The sequence below is a fragment of the Chelonia mydas genome, chromosome 28, assembly GCF_015237465.2.
Source record: "Chelonia mydas isolate rCheMyd1 chromosome 28, rCheMyd1.pri.v2, whole genome shotgun sequence".
Taxonomy (NCBI): domain Eukaryota; kingdom Metazoa; phylum Chordata; order Testudines; family Cheloniidae; genus Chelonia; species Chelonia mydas.
Window position 1 is genome coordinate 5,530,901 of NC_051268.2, and position 19,287 is coordinate 5,550,187.

The 19,287-nt window shown below is 52.9% G+C and overlaps 2 protein-coding genes and 1 long non-coding RNA gene across 13 annotated transcripts in view; 2 read left to right on the forward strand and 1 right to left on the reverse strand.

The window, feature by feature from the left end:
- LOC102943236 (zinc finger protein 883) overlaps nucleotides 1-19,287 on the forward strand; it is a 2,438,435-nt gene that overhangs the window by 2,101,449 nt on the left and 317,699 nt on the right. The gene's annotated exons all lie outside the window — the stretch shown is intronic.
- The window catches only part of LOC119564595 (zinc finger protein 883), a 1,467,279-nt gene that overhangs the window by 1,219,249 nt on the left and 228,743 nt on the right, over nucleotides 1-19,287 (reverse strand). The gene's annotated exons all lie outside the window — the stretch shown is intronic.
- On the forward strand, nucleotides 8,154-12,124 carry LOC122463964. The gene is made up of 3 exons (XR_006287767.1): nucleotides 8,154-8,208; nucleotides 11,307-11,395; nucleotides 12,081-12,124. It is a non-coding gene; the product is annotated as an uncharacterized LOC122463964 (long non-coding RNA).

Below are 19,287 nucleotides of genomic sequence, written 5' to 3' on the forward strand. Positions count from 1 at the left end.
ACCGCCACGTCTTTTTCACGTAACATAACAAATGAAAATAGAATAAAATGAAACCCAAATGAAGTGGAAAGGCAGGTCTATGCAAACACATTGAGGGTATTAAGCTTTTATGTTCGGTTCTGCTTGGCGGCAACAAGAGAAAGCTGTTGAAATTGGTTAGTTTTAACATTTTGCGGCAAAACCAGACATACTATATCCTGTCATATTTTGGACATTTTGGCTCTAACATATTTCTAGCTATATTTTAGTATTTAAGAAAGGTGCAAACAAGTTTGTAACCCCCCCCCAAAAGAAACTGGCATTTTCTTAGTATCAGCTTTTGATTAATGTCGATGTTTCTCCTTACAGTTTTTCTTTGAATAAACCCCCCCGGCCCCGGTGATTAGTAAAAGAGAACCCTTTTCGTTTGCAATTGCATTAAGTCTTGAGGCAGAGAAAGCGTTTCTGGAAGAGAAACCTACCTCCACTCATCGCTCTTTGAAAAACTGGAGCCGAGAGGAGTGGGTCTGTGGACTGGCACTGTGATGGGAATCATTGGTGGGGGAGGGGGATTTCTAACCCGGTTAAAAATTGGAGACCCCAAGGCACACTTGTTGGGGTCCACGGCTGCACCGGAGAAACGGGCTGATCCGTGGTGGGCATGCTGCTTCATACCTCACTCAGGGTCGGAACTGGTCTGTGCAAGCGAAAAGGACAGAGAGGCCTCAGATTGCAATAATCCCGTGCAGATAAACCAGGCTTGTCCACCCTCTATCCTGGCACAGCAGGGAAGGTTAGATTTGGAAAACGGTCAGATTCATAAACAAACCCTTTTTCATGCTGACAAACCAAAACAAAGCTGGGACACGCCCAGGGGGGGAACGGCCCTCTCGGCGTCCATGTCGGATGCTCCTTGAGAACGGCTGGCTCCCGCAAATGTCCCCTTTTGCTGCCTCCAGGCCGGTCCCCTTGGCTTCAAAGTGCTGACCTAGAGGACGGGTGACCATGGGGGCAGCACCACAAAACCCCACGTCGGAGCAGGAACTCCGGGGCCACAGGCTTAATCCTCCAGTCCCAGCACAAAATCTTCAGCCGGGCCCTTGTCGCGCCCTCCTGCCTCTGCCTGAGTGGCGAGGGAGACCCCACGAGACGCGCAGGCTCCACCTTCCTTCCCACCCGCTGCCATGTAGACGGTGCCCAGCTCTTTGCCTGTGGCAGCCCCTGCCAGGGAAGCCTGGCCACGCGGCCCGAGCCTGAGCGGCAGCCACAGTCCCTCCTCCCGCGGCTGGCCGAGCGCGGCGCAATGGGGGCCAAGGCCAGGCTGAGCGGGAAGGCCCCTGCCGGCCAGACCGAGCTGAGCGATGTCCTGCGAGCCTCGCTCGCCTGTCCCCACAGCAGCTGCCTGCCTCTCTGGGCAGGAGAAGGGGACAAAGAAGCACCCACGCCTCAGGCCGGGGGATGAGGCACTCCCCTCCCATGGCAGCGCCCTTCGACTTCAGCCCCGCCAGCGAGGAGTGCTGGGGACCTTCCGAGCAGGATTCGGCCTCAGCAGGTCCCTGACCCCAGGGGCCAGGCTCCTGTCTCTCTGCAGGCCCCTGCTGGGCTTGAAGATCCAGGAGAAAAACAAGGGGGCCGGTTGCTGGCAGAGAATGGGGTCCGTCCCTCCACCGCGGACGTCCCGGCCCAGCGTGTTACGGCTGCAGAACTGGGCGCGGATCCGCTACCGCGGAGAAACAGGCCGCGGCAGATGCAGACACGCTTCCCTTCAACAGCGCAGATGCGGGGGCGGAGGCTGGAGCAGGCCAGGAGCGGATTTACCCTGAAACAAACCACGTAGTGCCACGGGGCCCCCCAGGGACGGGGGACCCCAAACTTCAGGCCAAATCTCATCTCCCAGCCTGCCCCCGAGTCCAGGCCAGCAGTGCAACGGGGCTCAGGCAGGCAGGCTGCCCGCATGCCATGGCCGGTGGCCCCAGGCCAACCCCAGAAGCAGCCATCTGCTGGCACGTCTCTGCTCACCCCGGCCGGGGTGGGAGGGGAGGCAGCTCTGGGCGCTGCCCCCACCCCAGGGAGGGCACGGAGGCCTCTGCTCCCCTCCCCCCAGTGGGTGTGCAGGGATGTGCCAGCCGCGCGAAGGTGCCCTCTCTGCCTCCATACTGCTCCCAGAAGTGGCCATCATGTCCCGGCATCCCCTGGGGGGGCGGTGTCTCCCAGCACGGCCCCTGCCATGAGTACCAACTCCGCATCTCCCATTGGCCAGAGGAGATGTGGGAGCTGTGGCCAATGGGAACTGTGGAGGAAGCGTATGGAGACCCCCCCCCTTGGCCCCACCCACCTAGGGACTGCTGCCGGAGGGTTGTGTGAGCCGGTCGCTTTGGGAGCTGCACTGCCCGGGGTAAGCGCCACCCCTCCTGCACCCTAACCCTCTCCCCCAGTGCAGAGCCCACACCCTGCACCCACATTTCCTCCCATAGCCCACACCCCTCAGCCCCTCCCACACCCCAGTCCTCTGCCCCAGCCCAGAACCTGCACCCCACACCCAAACTGCCTCCCATAGCTTTGCTTCTCTTCCTTTCACCTGGAACCGTCCTTCTTCTCCTGGGCTGCAAGTAGCCATCCCTGGGAAGCCAAGCGGCAGGCACAGGATTCTGCCTCCCAGCAGCCAACTCCACCTCCCCAGGCTTTGGCAGAACGAACGGTGGAGCTCTACTAACCCCACTTCACCGCACTGAGGTGCTTAGCTTCTGCCCTACCTTCCTCAGTGTGACTTTCCTCTTTTGCCCCATGCCTGCCTCACTTTCTCCTTTGGCAAGTCACGCAAAGGAGGCCAGCAGGAAGAGCCGGCCTCCACTGGCCAACCTCCAAGGCAGAATTTTAAAATAGTGTGTGCAGAATTTTTAATTTTTTGGCGCAGAATGCCCTCAGGAGTAAAACTAAGCTGCCTAGATTGATATGCACAATGGGAAACAACTTTTTTTTCCAACTACAGAAATACATCATGCATGGGTCTATGCTGTGCAGAATTTGCTTAGCAACGTAGTCATAATTTTATGAATGGAGGCCATTTCCCTATGCTCAGAAGAAGTGTTCTGCTTACTATTAGAAAGTTTATCATCACAGACATGGTCTAGTGGTGCTAGACAGGACTGGGCAGGCACACTACTCCCACGTTCTAATCTTGGCTAATCCTGATGCCCTTTGCAGCATTTGGCAAATAACTTAATGTCCCTAGGCCAAGATTCTGCCCCACACTGATATCAGCTGAAATGAGTGGAATTACTCTGGGTTTATATTGGTGTCAGTGAAAGCAAAGTCGATCCTCTGTTTCCCCATCTGCAAAATGAAGATAATAGTAGCGGCTTACCTACCACACAAGGATGCTTGTGATTTTTATGTTTATAATTCCCTTTCAAAATGAAAAATACTATCTGTTACTATGACACATTGGCAGTTTTCTATTCCTGAGGGTTGTAGTAAATTAATGTCTAATTTATTTTATGATTAACTTATTCCCTTGCATTGCAGCCATTTATATGCAATAGTAATTTCTTATTGCCTTGTGCACTTTTAGCCTGTACTTAAAAAAAAAAAAAAAAGATGTGCTTGTGATACAAAGACAAAGCAGAACATTTCATGACTATTGGGCAATAATGCACAGCAGGCTGCATAATAATTGCACTGCTTACAAATGATCAGAATTGCTTGGAAAATTTATTTTTCCAGGCAAAACTAGAGTCTCAAAATATGACTAAATTGGACTGGTTGCATCCATTTTTGCCCCACCACTGACAAGCTGGTCTAATATGTCCTCTTTTCCGACCCAATTTCACCTACATCTCTTCCAGCATTAGTGCTGCATTAGTTGGTGCAGGCACTCTCAGCATCCCCTGCAAAAAGTTTCTCCTCATCCATTGAACACTCTTCCTTCAACTTGAAATGTTCAGAGAATAGAGGGACCCACCCTGCAAGAACAACAACAAAAACCAATTTCAGTGCCTCTCCTTATGGATGGGCTACTGCTCACTTCACTCGTGCTGAGAACTAACTTAGTCTCCAGCTAATCTCCTACAGACTTTCACTGAGAAGTAGACATGAACAGCAGCTGGATCAAATAGGCTATCCAAAAATAACAGCAGTCTGAGACTGCTGGTAATAAGACAGTAAATAGTCTGAAATCAAACACACAGCTGGTAGATTCTAGGTATGCAGTCTCATCCTACTCTGATCACCATCAATATGGAATCAAATTCATTGCTAGTGGAAGTGCACGCTACTCCATTGACTGTGCCTGTTTATGCTAGTGGCCTATCCACTGGAACATTAGCAGGGAACTATGGGATTGCTCTAACTATGCCAGTATAAGTAATTTGCCACTTGTAATTTTAAAACACTCAGTTTAAAAGGCCATTCAGGACTAAAAGAAGCTATTTTACAGAGAGGTTAGCTGAGTGTTCTAAGGATCGGGTTTTAAATATCCAGACTTACTAGAACCACAAGTTCAAATCCTGGCAGGATAAACTCATCCCATTTATATCTGAGAGAGATAAACTGAAACTATGGCTTACTATGCCGTAGAATTTTTGATAGAAAGCTTAGAAACTGTCTGTCAGCTTTACATTGATGCTAAAGATCCCACTGTGTTTTTAGTAATTCTGGGGCACCAATGTCCTAGACCAAAATACTTCCAACCTCTGCTATTGTGCAGCATGCTGTGTGCTTATTGATTGCTGCCCAGCTCCCAAGATGTAACGCTGTGCCTCAGTTTCCCCAACAGTAAAATGCAGATAATGCCTGCATCACATCAATAATGCCTATATTAAGTAATTGTCATGACATTAAATTGCTCAATGTCTGGAAAGTACTTTGAGTCATTTGACTGAGAAGCGCTATGGATGTTATTTATCATTATCATCCTCACTATAAGCAAGATTATAGGGCAACATACAAGCTTTCAAGAGAAATGTTTGTGGTTCTGGCTGTCACTGTCTTTGAGTACAAGCCCATCATTTTTTGTAAATGGAGTCCTATATAGTCTGCTTTGTTAACTTGGAGACATTAAGAGCTAGATCGTGACTAGCCCTGCAAGGTAATAAAGTTAAGAGCGCCCAGAAAGCCTTCCTCCTTGCACCTTTGCCCATGAGCTGGTTATAATCATAGCCATTATGCTCTCATAGGGGAAGGACCACTCCTGGCTAGTGATGCCAACCTTCTCTAAGGCCATGGGAAGAGCAGGATAAATAAGTGTCAAACTTCACCTACTCCACCCCAGCCAGCAGAACTGGGCCAGTTGCATGAAGCACACTCTGTACCCTGTCAAAGGCTTCGAATCAAGTACAGGATGTCTAGGGGCTCTGGTTAGAGTTCTGCACAGCTGTACTGCCCTCTTTTCAGCCACATGCCGACCCTTGATAGGAAAGAGCACAGTCAGTGGCAAAGCAGCAAGCACTGGGGCTTGCACAGAAAGGCTTTGTTTTATTTATTTATTTGGCTGGAGTTTCATAAATAATGCGGGGGGGGGGGGTGTTGCAAGAAAGCACTTTTTCAGATCATTACGGTCCCTCAGCAGTTCCTCATGGATGAGTTCCTTTCTGTGCACGTTTCATTTTCTGTACTAAATGCTGCCCCTCAGCAACAGAAATTACCATTTCAAAAGGACATAAACTAGCACAGGTGCATTTTACATCTCTTCAAATTTCATAACACAAAACAACCAAGGAATGAGTTGCACTGTATTAGTTAATTGTAAATCATTGCCACATTGCTTTCCATGTTCCAGGTTTCACAGGCTAACCACGTGGTATGTGATGGTAACAAACCATTTCCCATTAAAGAGAAACTTTAATTCCTCCAGGGTTATGTGCTATCCTACTGAATTCTCTACATAACAAGCTGCTGTCATTTTTCTTGTTCTCAGAACTCAAGAGTAGACATTACAACAGAATATTATTCATTGTTCATGCATTTTGCTGCAGTAGTTAATGTGCAACATGAGATATATTGCCCAGGCTGCCAGGACATGAGTTATTCATTTTGATCTTACCCATGTTCCCCTTATAGTTGCAGTAAAATCCTCTGCTTTCCTAGTATGGTATTATAAATCTAGTTGAGCTCCCCCTACTGGACATTCATCAGACAGCTGTGAGGGAATCCAACCACTGTATCCTGTGTGCTTTAAGCCTCTGGAGCGCAGGTGGCCAACCTGTGGCTCCAGAGCTGCATGTGGCTCTTCAGAAGTTAATATCTGGCTCCTTGCATAGGCACCAACTCTGAGGCTGTAGCTACAGGCGCCAACTTTCCAGTGAGCTGGGGGGGGGGGTGGGGTCAGAGGTTTGCTCACTGCTCAACCCCTGACTCTGCCACAGGCCTTGTCCCTACTTCACCCCTTCCCCCAAGTCTCCCGCTCCTTCCTGCCCCGTTCCCTGAGCCTGCCATGCCATGCAGAGAACTCAGCAGGGGAGAGCCACGCACCTCCTTACAGAGGATTGTTGTGGGTACCGATTTTAGCAGTTAAGCCCTATATTGCGTATAAATAATTAGGAACATGTAAGCCCTGTGCCTAATCGGGAGCTCTCTCTTTAAGAGACCCGTTGGTGGGAGGTAGGAGCGATCTGGTCTGGGTCATTGTTGCTAGGCAGATTAAGCACTCCCCATCCAGAAGCTTCCGGAAGTGGGTTGGGTGGTTCTGGGTCTGCGCCCATGGGTTCCCTGGTGCTGGACTCAGGCTGCAGTCACAGAATCGCAGGGTGGGACGGGACCTCAGGAGGTCATCTAGTCCAACCCCTGCTCCAAGCAATCCCCAGTTTTTGCCCGGGTCCCTTGCGGGAGGGGGAAGGACTGCCCCCCACTCCCCAGCCGCGGGAAGCGGAGGGGGACGGCTGGCAGAGGGCACAGGGGAGTGGGCTGGGGCCGGGTCGCTCCACGTCCCACCATTGCTGGTGACTGCGGGGTCCGGCCCGACCCCTGCTGCCGGGGCAGGCCCCCTGCCCGTCCTCCGGGCTGCGTCCGTGGCTGGGGGAAGAGGCTTGGCGGGGGACAGGTTGGATGGGGGTGGGCCGGGGCAGAGGACGACGAGGCAGGGTGGAGGGTGTTGTCTCGGGCCCCACGCCCCCCTCGGGACAGCCCTGCCCCAGGCAGTGGGTGCAGCCCACGGGCCGGGGGGCTGGCCAGGGGATGGGGCTGGCTGCCGGAGCTGGGGGGGGCCACATCTGCAGCAGGCAGCTGCCAGGGGCCCCGTGAAATGTGCGGCAATGTGGTGCCCCAGAGTTCAGGGTGCCCTACACAGCTGCATATTCTGCACCCGCCTCGGGATGCCCCCGGACGGGATGGTGGGGTGGAAGGGGGGAGGCAGAGAGGGGACGGGGGGGCTCTTTTCCCTTCTCTCTTCACTTTCTGCTCTTCTCCCCCAGCCTGCGGCGGCTCCGCTGGGGCTGAGGCGGCTCCGAGGCTTCTCCCCGGGGCCGGGGGCAGAGAGTCACTTTCCTGCCCCCCCCAGCGCTCCCCCCCCACCGGGGTCTCCCGCTCATCGGGGGGCTCCGGCTGGGGGCGGGCAGAGCCCGGGGCTTCCCAGGGGCGGGTCCCGGCTGGAGAAAGCCCGCCCCGGCCGGGCACGGAGGGGTTAATGACGGGCCCCCCCCAGCAGGGACCCCAGGGGGAGCCGCAGCTGCCCAGCCCGGGCTCCCGGGTCCCACGGGGGCAGCAGCGTCTGGTCTGGGCCCGAGCCCCGCCCCCAGGCGCTGCCCCGCCCCGGTCTGCTCCAGGCCCCGCCCCCAGGCGCTGCCCCGCCCCGGTCTGCTCCAGGCCCCGCCCCCAGGCGCTGCCCCGCCCCGGTCTGCTCCAGGCCCCGCCCCCAGGCGCTGCCCCGCCCCCGGTCTGCTCCAGGCCCCGCCCCCAGGCGCTGCCCCGCCCCGGTCTGCTCTAGGCCCCGCTCCCAGGCGCTGCCCCGCCCCCGGTCTGCTCCAGGCCCCGCCCCCAGGCGCTGCCCCGCCCCCGGTCTGCTCCAGGCCCCGCCCCCGGTCTGCTCCAGGCCCCGCCCCCAGGCGCTGCCCCGCCCCCGGTCTGCTCCAGGCCCCGCCCCCAGGCGCTGCCTCGTGGCGGGTCTCTCGGAGGAGCAGCTGCGGCTCCCCCCGGGGTCTGTGCTGGGGGGGCCCGTCATTGACCCCCCCGTGCCCGGCCGGGGGGGGGGCTTTCTCCAGCTGGGACCAGCCCCGGGCTCTGCCCGCCCCCGCCCCGGTGAGTGGGAGACCCAGCGTCAGGGGGAGCGCTGGGGGGGGGCGGGGGCCGGAAAGTGACTCTCTGCCCCCGGCACGGCTGGGATTGGGGGGGGGCAGAGACTGGGGCCCGGCGGGGGGGTCCCTTGGGGGGTGGGGAGGAGAAGCCGGAGTTCTGCGGGGGGGTTGAACTGTCTGTGCAGCCAGGAAATTCTCGGGGCGGGGGCGGAGTTAATTGGATCCTGTCCCTGTTTGTGCCCCTCCCCCCCCCCCAGCACAAATGCCCCCAGTTCTCCCCTTTTCTCTCTCGGTAGCTCCCACGTGGCTGTAAACTCCCCCCTTCCCCCCCCCCCGATCCGCTCTCTCGTCTCCCCTGATCCCCCCCCGTCTCTCCCTCCTCCTCACATGTCCATCTAAACTCTCCTCCCGTGGGGGGGGGCGGGATTCCCCCCCCCCCCGTTTGATCCGCAGCGATTTGTCCCGGTGTCGGGGGAAGTTGGAGCCCGGAGCCATCCCCCAACCTGGCTGCCCCCGGCGTGGGGGTGGGAGGAGACGCCGGGTCTCTGCCGGGGCGGGGAAGGGAGGGGCCCGTGTCCCCCCTGGGGCTGCCCCCGATCCCGGCTTCCCAGTCCCACTTGTTGCCCCCCAACTGCAGCACCGCTGCCCCCAGCCCCCACCTGCCCCCCACCTGCCCATCCCCCACTGCCGCCCCCTCCCCTCCCCCAGGGAGCCCTCCAGCCCCCCCGCCCCGCCCTCTTCAATCAGCCCCTCAGAGGGCTCCCTGCTGCCCAGGGGAATGGGGGCGGTGGGGGGGACCATCACTTTCTGTTTATGTATTGGACAGGCTGGATTTTATATGACAAACGGTCCCCCTTTTCCAGCTAGCTATTTAATAGCCACATCAAATCCCCCCCGGTCTTGGCGTTTATCCCATGTTCTCAGTTGCGTAGTTTGTGACACGTTTTCTCTGTACGTCTCAAAGATTCATAAAAAAGTTTGCCCCACTTTTATTCTAGTTGTCTACTTCTAATTGAATATGCCCCTGAGAGCTTTCCCTGTCTCTGTAATTATAAATTACGAAGAAACTCTCAGATTCACACCTTTTCTCAGATTCCTGAATATGGATCTAAAATGTTTGCCAATGTTGCCCATTTCCGCTCTATTCATTGACCAAATAGTGGTGGGAAATACACTCAGCTTTTACCTCCTATCAATGACTGCGATAAAATCCCTCTCATTTTCCACTTTCCTCTCTATCATTTGCATAAATGGATCCAAAATCCCTCAGATTTCCACCCTTTCTCTTTCATTTCTGAACACTGATCTGAAATCTCAGGTTTCCCTCTTACTATGTCATTATCAAATGTCAATTAAAAATCCTCCTGGGTTTGGGGCTGTTCCCCATGTCTCTAAATGCCAGCAACTTCCCCTTCCTTGGGGGGAACCTGTCGCCCTGAGTCCTTCTCCATCCTGGTTGGGAAATTAACCCCCCGCAACAATGATCATCTTTCCCTCTCCTTTGAGAATCATTTGTTCCCTCCTTTCTCTCTGTTAAAAATGTTTGCTGATAAAAGAGACTAGCCATATATTCAATACAAAATCAAAGCCAGAGGCCTCCCCCTGTTTGGGGGATTGGTGGTTCCCAGCTGGTGACAGGAGACTTGGCTGGACCCTTTTCTTTTCTCTAGCCGGCACGGGATGGGGAGGTCCCTCTGAGTGCAGCGTGGGTCCAGAAGTATCCCAAACCCCGTGACAAAGGGTCTCCGTGAGGGGTGGCTTCCTGCAGTAAAAGATGTAGCGAACTCTGGGGTGGATGCACGGTGGCCATTATTTGCTAGTGACAGAGTATGGAAATTTCTTACTTATTTTGGCCCTCCAGGACTTCCCTTCTCCTGTTAAAGAAGCGTCCCCCCGAGCTCCCCCTGCCTGTGTGACTGGCCAGCAAGGGGTGGTGGTAACTTTCTATCCACTTACCAGACACTGCGAGGGAACACTGTTGCTGGGGGGGTGCATGTCTGTGTGGGGAGATTGCAGCGGGAGCTGAAGGGGCATTGTGGTAGGGGGAGGCCTCTGGGTGGCTGGGCAGGGGGGACCCTAGTCAGATTGGTGGGTTCTGGAGGGTTTGGGGTTTCGGGGGGCAGTTCTGATGTGCCCAGCCCTAAGGCTCTGGGTCCTCGAGGTGGGTATCGCTGGGGGCCTGTTGGCTGCAGACCAGTGGGGGTGGGGGGTCTCTTGGGGAAGTGGGGCAGGGGGTTAGACGCTGCCTGGTGCTGTGCCAGGGGCTCTGTCTGGGATTGCCCAGCTGGCTCCTGGGACCATTGCCATGCCCAGTGCCCAGAGCTGTGGTGGGGCGGTCCCTGGCGCAGAGCGAGGGGTCCTCCTGCAAAGCATCAGGGGGTCCTGCTGGGAGGAAGAGGGGGTCCCAGGCAAATGGCCTGGCAGATCCTGGTGGAGGGCAGGTGGGGGTCCTCGGCAGGCAATGGGGAAATCCCAGGCAGGCAGTGAGGGACTATAAAATGACTGTACACAAACAGCCCCCCACCCCATTTCTCCTCCCATTTGCAGGAGCAAATCCAGCCCTGGGGCAGCAAACAACCCAGGAATGAGAGTTTCCTAGCAGACAGGCATGGAGAGGGCACAGGGAAAAGGAGATGGAGAGACTGAGAGGGTCCGTGGGATAAAAGAGTTTCGAGAGAGATTTCCAGCTCTCTAATCTGCCCAGACAGCTGCATTACTGCGCTGTGGGGAGAATCACTTTCCTGTGGACAAGACGAGGATCAGAGAGCGGAAAACCCAGTTCCTGACCCCATGTCCCTCCTGCTGGGGTGTGGCTGCCGTGGGGTCAGTGTCATGGGACTCCTTTGGTTCTGCTTTTTTCTAGGATTGCGTTCAGGGACTTTGTTATGGGATGCGGGAGGGAGAAAGGAGGTAAAAGTGTGTCTGTGGGCCTAGCCTGGCAGGAGGGGCCAGGTCTCTGCTGTAATGAAGAGACTGAGCATTTTCTCAGCACGGCAGAATCTAGGATCTCGCTCTGCAGGGAAAGAGCCTGGGGGAGGCGTGATGTGAAATGAACTAATGCCCGTTCCTAAACCTCCACAACGGCCCTTCTCGCCCGGCCAGGCTGCAGAACGACGCTCACGTTTCGTTCCGGTTCATCCCGTCCTCCCATGGGTCAGGGGAGCGACATGGCCGCAGAGGAGCCAGCTGAGGTAGGGATTACTGGGGGGGTTCTGATCTGTTCCTGCAGGAGGGAGAGGGACAGCAAATACACCGGAGAGGGGAGGGTTTGCACCGTCTGGTTTGGAGGTTGGAGCGGGGCAGGAAATGCACAGGGTGGAGAAAGGGAGGAGGCCAGGGGGTGGCAGACCTGCTGGGAGTCGTTTAATAAGTGGCCTAGATTCTAGGAAGAGACCCATGAGGTTCGGAGGTGGAAATGCTCCAATTTGGTGAACAGAAAATAACCCAGCTACATGGGGCTGGGAAAAAGGCCCAGACTCCTAGTGCTGGAGCCTGAGCCAACTAACCAGCGGGTGCCTTGAAATATGAAGGGGGCAGCCACCAGTCAGGCTTAGGGGAGATTCCCCTGCCTCATATCCAGCTCCTGACAAGGAGGAGGGTGTTGGGCTTCCTACAAGAGATCTCTCCCTAGACCCTACTCGGGGCAGCATCTCCTGTATCGGTCTGTGGCTAGTAGGTGTGTGATGGATCTGCGGGGAGAGAGGAGGGGCTCTCTCTTCGTCTCTCACCCTGGTGTTTCCTGGGTGCTCTGAGCGGGGTGGGGGTGGGACTCTGCGATCCACCCAGAGTTTCCGTTTGATTGGCTCCTCTCCCCCACGAATAGTGGGGCTGTGAGTGGGGCAGCAGGTCCTGAGTGGGGGGCTCTTGCTCTTTCAGGGGCCGGTGACCTTCGAGGAGGTGGCTGTGTATTTCACCAGGGAAGAGGGGGCTCTGCTGGACCCCGTTCAGAGAGCCCTCTACAGAGACGTCATGCAGGAGACCTATGAGAATGTGACCTCGCTGGGTAAGGGTTCCTATCCCCTCGGTTCTTGGAGGGGGAAATGAAGAGATGAGGTTCACCCCACCCCCACAATGCCCCCTCTGCTCTGTCCTGTTCCAGCATCACCCCAGTGACCCACACACGACCAGAGACCTCCCCTGCTGCAGAACACTGTGGGGACAGAGCCCAGGGGCAGTACCGCACAGTGTCCAATATCTCCTGTTTGCTCAAGTAAAACGGGGGGGTTAGGTCCAGCATAACGAACAGAAGCTTCCTACCCCTGGCCTTCTCTCAAACCCTGAGCCTTCTCCACCCAGACCAGGATGTGCTTGGGGTGTAAGAAGCAGGCTGCTGGAGTCAGGGCTGCTGGTCCAGGGTTACTGATCACACAGACACTCGGGGCGTCCTTGAATGCTGGCTGGGGGTATCCAGACAAGGGAGCTCCAGCTGCAAAACCTTGAATCTCACCCAGGATTACAGATGACGCAACTCCTCACGGCTCCGGATTGCACCCGTGCATGGGAAAATGGCCTAGGTTGCTGGTGAAAATCCTTGAGACCTGGAGAGTTGCTCCCCCCATCCCCGTGTGCAATAGCCACAATCTCTCTTCTCTGCAGACTTGGTTTTTTGAGTCCCTCATTCCTGAAGTCACATGACCCCGATTGTTATTTTTCACATTCTGCTTTTCTAGACTATTTAGAGTCTGTTGCTTCTGAATGATAGTTTCTAATTTCCCAGTGTTCTCCACACCCAGGGATTTTCCTACTCCCTCCCATTGCACTGGACTCACTAGGTTCCCTAGTATTTAAGAACGACCACACTGGGACAGACCAAAGGTGCATCTAGCCCAGTGTCCTGTCTTCCGACAGTGACCAGTGCCAGGTGTCCCAGAGGGAATGAACAGAACAGAGAATCATGAAGTGATTCATCTCCTGTCACCCATTCACAGCTTATGACAAACAGAAGTTAGGGACACCATCCCTGCCCATCCTGGCTAATAACCATTCACGGACCTGTCCTCGATAGATTTCTCATGGTGGCTTTTTTTTTTTTTGTAATCCTATTATAATCTTGGCCTTCACAACGTCCTCTGGCAAGGAGTTCCCCAGGTTGACTGTGCGTTGTTTTCCAGTGGGCTGCAATATGGTGCTATCCTGACATCTAGTACTGCTGAGATCCTGCATTCAGTGATATCCCTGCCCTTCCTGTTCCCATTCTCATAAAACGTCAAGAAGAGCATCCAAATGCATATTTACCTTCATTCCCTCAGCGGTCCTCATGGGAATCCCTGATTGGTTCCAAAGTGTATTAAAACCTTTCTTAAACGGTTACCTCTTGGTGGCTATCAGGTCCTGTGAATTTGTAGCCCAGAAAGACCCCCCTCAGTCAGCTCAAACTCAGCTGTGTATCGCCCAAAAGTCTGTCGTCTTCAGTCTCCTGAATGAGGGGAAATCCGTCACTACCCCTTTCTGCGTTGGGTAAAGCTTCAAAAGGTGGAGCTCTGCATAACTAACCTTGAGATCTGGCATTCATCACCCCGTAGTGATACCAGCTTGCACAGGAAACCCATCCCGCAGCCCTTCCTGGTATCATCTGGCGCCTCTCGGCATCATAGTCTGTGAAGAATTCATGCTTTCAAGGGCTGGCTTAGATATACAGATAACAGTCATAATTAGGGCAAGAGTTTGCAGGCAATGAAAACAGAGTAATTGAGAAACGTGAGCAATATCTAATTCTTTAAAGCCTGAAAGTGCCTTGGGGGGAGGGGACAGGAGCCAGCTGTGTGGGGAGGTGGGTCCCAGACACTGGGCATTGAGAGCCTAGAGCCAGCTGTGTGCTGGAGAGACGGGGCATGAACCAGCTGTGTGCAGGGGAGATGAGCAGGGGAGAGGTGCTGTGGACACGGCCGCGAGCAGCTGTGAGTGCCGTCCTCTCTGCAGCGTGATGAGAGAGCCTGGCGTCCCACTGCTGATCCCAGACTTGTATGAGGAGGGAAGAAATTGGCAGCAAGTCTCAACCGCAGCCAGCCTGTGCCCTGGGGAGGAGTCGGGGGTCTCCAGGGAGAAATCTGGGGGGTTGTGACGATGCATGCCCCACCCCCCCTCTGATCAGCAATTCCAGTTATTAACAGTGATTCCAGAAACGAAGAGTAATTTCGGGAAAAAATGCAGCCCTAGCGACAATTTCCGGAAAACACTGGCCCTAGTTGTAACATTAAATCCGATAGACTCAAGATATAGGCCTGTGTTGATCAGATCTGTCGCTCTGCCTTCACGGAGTTCACTCTGCTGGTGGGTTCTACCCCTTCCCCCATTCTGTGTCTGCCTTGTCTATTTACATTGAAACTTCTTCAGGGCACAGGCCATCAACGCTTCTCGGTTTGTACTGTGCCTAGCACAATGAGGACCCACTGTTAGTTGGCCCTTAGGCACTAAGGTAATGAATATGATTTATAATAATCATCTCCTGGCACTTTGAGCCAAGGAAGCCGGCCTCGGGACGTTACTACTTAAAAACGAGCTGGGCTTAAAAGCATGGAATATTCTTTGAGACAAGTATCCCACAAATTCCACTGACCTCCCTTGGTTTCTTTGCCTTGAGCAGGGTTTCCAGTTTCCAGAATCTGATGTGATCTCGCAGCTGGAACGAGGGGAGGAGCCGTGGGTCCCAGACCTTCATGGCTCTGAGAAAAAAGTGCTCCCGAGAGCTGCCTGCACAGGTGAGGCATTGGTTAAACCAACCCCAAAACTCTCCATGAATACAGGAAACATTTGGGATGCCCTACAAAGACCTTGTGAGCTCTCCAAGTTGAGGATTGTTCCCTGCAGATGTGGAATCATTAGGCAGAGGTCACTCATGGCTTCCCACCTATCCTGACTGACAACTGGCAGCAGGTCCCTCCCCAATCTCGTTGTCCCCTGAGATTTCTTCTGAGATACGGACCCAGAACTGATCCCTTCCTTTCTCTCCTCTGGGGAAGGTTTAAGGGAAAATCAACTCCTGATAGGTTTGATCTGTCCTGTACACAATTTGGTTTCTTCATCCCTTTTTCCATTCTTCTCTCTGAGATTTCCTTTCTCTGTGGCACAGGCAGAGACTTACGTCTGGATTCTCTCTGTCTCCCATCAGATGTTGGGATGGTGAGTGAAAACGAGGAGGAACCCCAGCAGGAAGATGCTGAGCGAGTAGAAGCACATGGGATGTTCTCAGGAAGGTCCAAAGGGAATGATTCTGGGAGCTGTGCACGCCCAGAAAAAACAAAAGCCTGTGAGAGTCAGCAGAGGCCAGAGGAAAACTTCAGTAGCCAGTCAGACCTTATTACACGTGAGAGAATGAACTTGGAAGGAACACGCTACACATGCCTCGAGTGTGGGAAAAGCTTCAAAGGGAGCTCTGACCTTCTCACACATCAGAGAATCCACACGGGTGAGAAACCTTACGCATGCAGTGTGTGTGGGAAATGCTTCAAGCGGAGCTCACACCTCATTGCACATAAGAGAATCCACATAGATGAGAAACCTTATGGCTGCCCTGAGTGTGGGAAACACTTCAAGCAGAGCTCACACCTTATTCCACATCGGAAAATCCACACGGGTGAGAAACCTTATGGATGCCCTGAGTGTGGGAAACACTTCATTGACAGTTCATCCCTCCTCTCACATCAGCGAATCCACACAGGAGAGAGGCCCTACACATGCTCTGAGTGTGGGAAAAGCTTCAGTTATAGCTCAGCCCTTACTGCGCATCAGCGAATCCACAAGGGTGAGAAACCTTATGGATGCCCTAAGTGTGGGAAATGGTTCATTGATAGCTCAGCCCTCATCACACATCAGCGAATCCACACAGGAGAGAGGCCCTACACATGCTCTGAGTGTGGGAAAAGCTTCAATCGGAGCTCAAACCTGATCACACATCAGCGAATCCACACGGGAGACGCACCCTACACATGCTCTGAGTGTGGGGAACGCTTCCGTTATAGCTCAGCCCTTAGCACACATCAGAGAATCCACACCGGTGAGAGACCCTACATATGCTCTGAGTGCGGGAAAAGCTTCAATCAGAGCTCTACCCTAATCACACATCAGAGAACGCACACAGGAGAGACCCCCTACATGTGCTCTGAGTGCGGGAAAAGCTTTAATCAGAGCTCTGTACTGAGCACACATAGAAGAATCCACACGGGTGAGAAACCTTATGGATGCTCTGAGTGTGGGAAACGCTTCAATCGGAGCTCATACCTTATCATACATCGGCGAATCCATACGGGTGAGAAACCTTATGGATGCTGTGAGTGTGGGAAACACTTCAATCAAAGCTCAGCCCTTATCACACATCAGCGAATCCACACAGGAGAGAGGCCCTACACATGCTCTGAGTGTGGGAAAAGCTTCAAGCAGAGCTCAACCCTTATTAGACATCAGAAAATCCACATGGGAGTGATCTGTAACAAATGCCTTGACTAGGGCTGGCCAAAGGTGTGTTTTTTTTTTTTAAATCACATTTGCTAATTCCCTCTCAGTGATCTGTGCCCCATCTTCACCGTGGTTACTCAGCTCCCCCAGATGAGTTGCCTGCTTCTGCCTTTTGCAGCTCACCCTTCTTTGGGGTCAGTCCTGTGATCTTTTCTATCAACTCCTTTCCTTTTGAGTCGAAGGAGCGTGTGTCCCTCCAGCCAGGAATGTTCATCAGCTCCGGGTGGGAGAGAGGTTTGTTCCCAACAAGCTACACTGAGGAAAACTACCCGTGCCGTACATCCACTAGGACTGCACATGGCGTTGGCTGCTGAAGTCAGTGATCTTGGTGTAAAACCACAACTACAGTTGTTGTGCAGATGCAGCCGAGGTGCAGTGGTTGGCATTAGCTTTCCCCTTGACCTGACCTAAACTCCATTACTTTTCCTAGTCTAAACAAACCCTGAGCATCACGGTTATACTGTTCCCCCATTTAAAAACACTTGTTAGTCATCAAGTTCCCCCACCAGGAACATATTGTTTCATTCCCAGTTGTCACAGTTCATCAAAGCGCTGTTGCTTCAGGCTTTCCTGAAGGCAGATATTTTTACTACCGTTTTCGTCCCTTTAAAATATATTGAAGTATAGCAAAGAGCAGGAACAGGGAAGGAATAGGGAAAAATGTCTTTTCCCCTCTGTAACAACAGAAGAACATAGGGTAAATCAGAGGGATTCTCCATCGCCATCCCAATCCCCCTCTTCTTCAATTGGTAAGGTCACTATTTCCCAAAGGGGCTGGGAAGAGGATTCTCTATTAAATGATTTGGAACTAAGCAAAACACCATTCATTTGCCTCCCAAAGCAGTTGTGGCCCATGCCCTGCAGGAGGTTGCTCCTGAAGTCTCCCCTTCCTAATCAGGTGCATGTTGCCTATTATTTGGGAAATGCAATCCCTTCCTAGGTAGAGATGGGAAAAATGGAATTGACATTTCTGTTCAACTCACTCCTGGGAGATGCTGTAAATGTGTAGGAAATGAAATCCATAAGGAATGTGATGGAGCTGCAGAAAGACACCTATTTTGAGTAGATACCTGACATTTGGTGTCTTACAGGGTTTCTAAGCCGCACCTGAATTTAGTCCCTTATTTAAATCTGCGCCACCAGATTAAAGAAACAAAAGGGCATATTTGGGGGAGTTATACCTCACTATTGCTACTGGTCTGTTGTGTGGTTGGTGAAGAATTCTACGCCAGAGAAGTGTAAAATTGCTACAACTCAGGTCAAAGATTTGACAAGAAATCAGGTAGAAATGACAGGTACGAGTGGTTGATTTTCACCCCAGAGATGGACGCTCTGGTGACCTGTGGCCGAGGTAAACTGTTTTTAGAACGCTGCTCCCTAGTGAAGTGGCATTGCTCACACTTCTAAAGGATGCCGTGATGAAACTGGGAACAACTGTCTTTTACCATTTGGATCCAAAGTTTGGATCCAGAGAGAAACAGCTGATTCCTTCAGAGCCATCCCATGCCTATGGGTCATAAAACGGGCTGCCTTGCTGGACAAGAAGCACTTCCGTGTTGGTTAAATGATGGTAGCCAATGAGGGAATGTAACAGATTCCAAGTTCAGACTGCAGGATACATGAATGCTGAGTCCAGAGTTTGTGGTTTGGTCTCTTAGTTTTGCTCTTGAGTCTAATGCATTTGTCTCACTTCTCCGCCTCCTGCTACTCTGAAAGATTAGAAAGTGTGAAAGTAGAGCACAGGTGGTTTTTCTCATGATGCAGCCTTCCCACGTAGTGTGAGACCCCTTCCACCCACACTTCTGGGAGAAGACCCGGGGAGAAATGAACTCTCAGAAATGGAAGGCTCCTAGGTTACGGTAGAATGTGACTTCACACAGAGCTCACTGGGTGAAAATGGGAATTAAGAGAAAACTGCCCTAAAGGTTTATAGTTTGTAATCTTTGAATAAATTGTTACCAGCAACAAGAAAATTACACGTGAAGTTTATTAGTGTAACGTAAGAGGCTGATTCTGTGATCACTTTCAGTGTTACAGTATAATTCAGGTTTTCTTCTAGCCCCCTCCTACAAAATAGCAAATGGTGGCTAATCCTGCAATTAAAACCTGACTCCAAAGGAATGAGAGTGGGGGAACATGTGAGAGAAATAGCATGTACGAGAGTAGAGACCCAGTATAGACTGGAATGATTTCTATTTCAGATGGAATTTATTTGGGTAAATTTTAAAATAAATCTTCTGTTGGGAGGAAAATTACCTGAGACAAGATGTGGAACCTTTTCCCCAGTGAGAGGGGAACAGCCAGAGAGTTCCCCAGGGCAAAGGTGTCACATTAGGCAGGAGATGTCAAGATCTACAATGGTGATGGGCGTGTGATGGGAGCTTTTCTGGGTGGTTGTTGTTGTTTGGTTGGTTTTTTTCATGTAATTTTTGTTTTGTTTTTGCAACCAGTTATTTTTATAGCTGCTGAGGCCCCTTCTCCTTTTGAGCACAGCTCTCTAACCCTCAGGCCTGGCTCTGGAAACCTCAGAACCGGCTTTGTGTTTCTTTCATGTTTGCTATCTTTGGGGTTCACACATCCACACGACATGCGGTTCACAGCAATGGATACTTTGAGAAACCTGCTGGGTGAA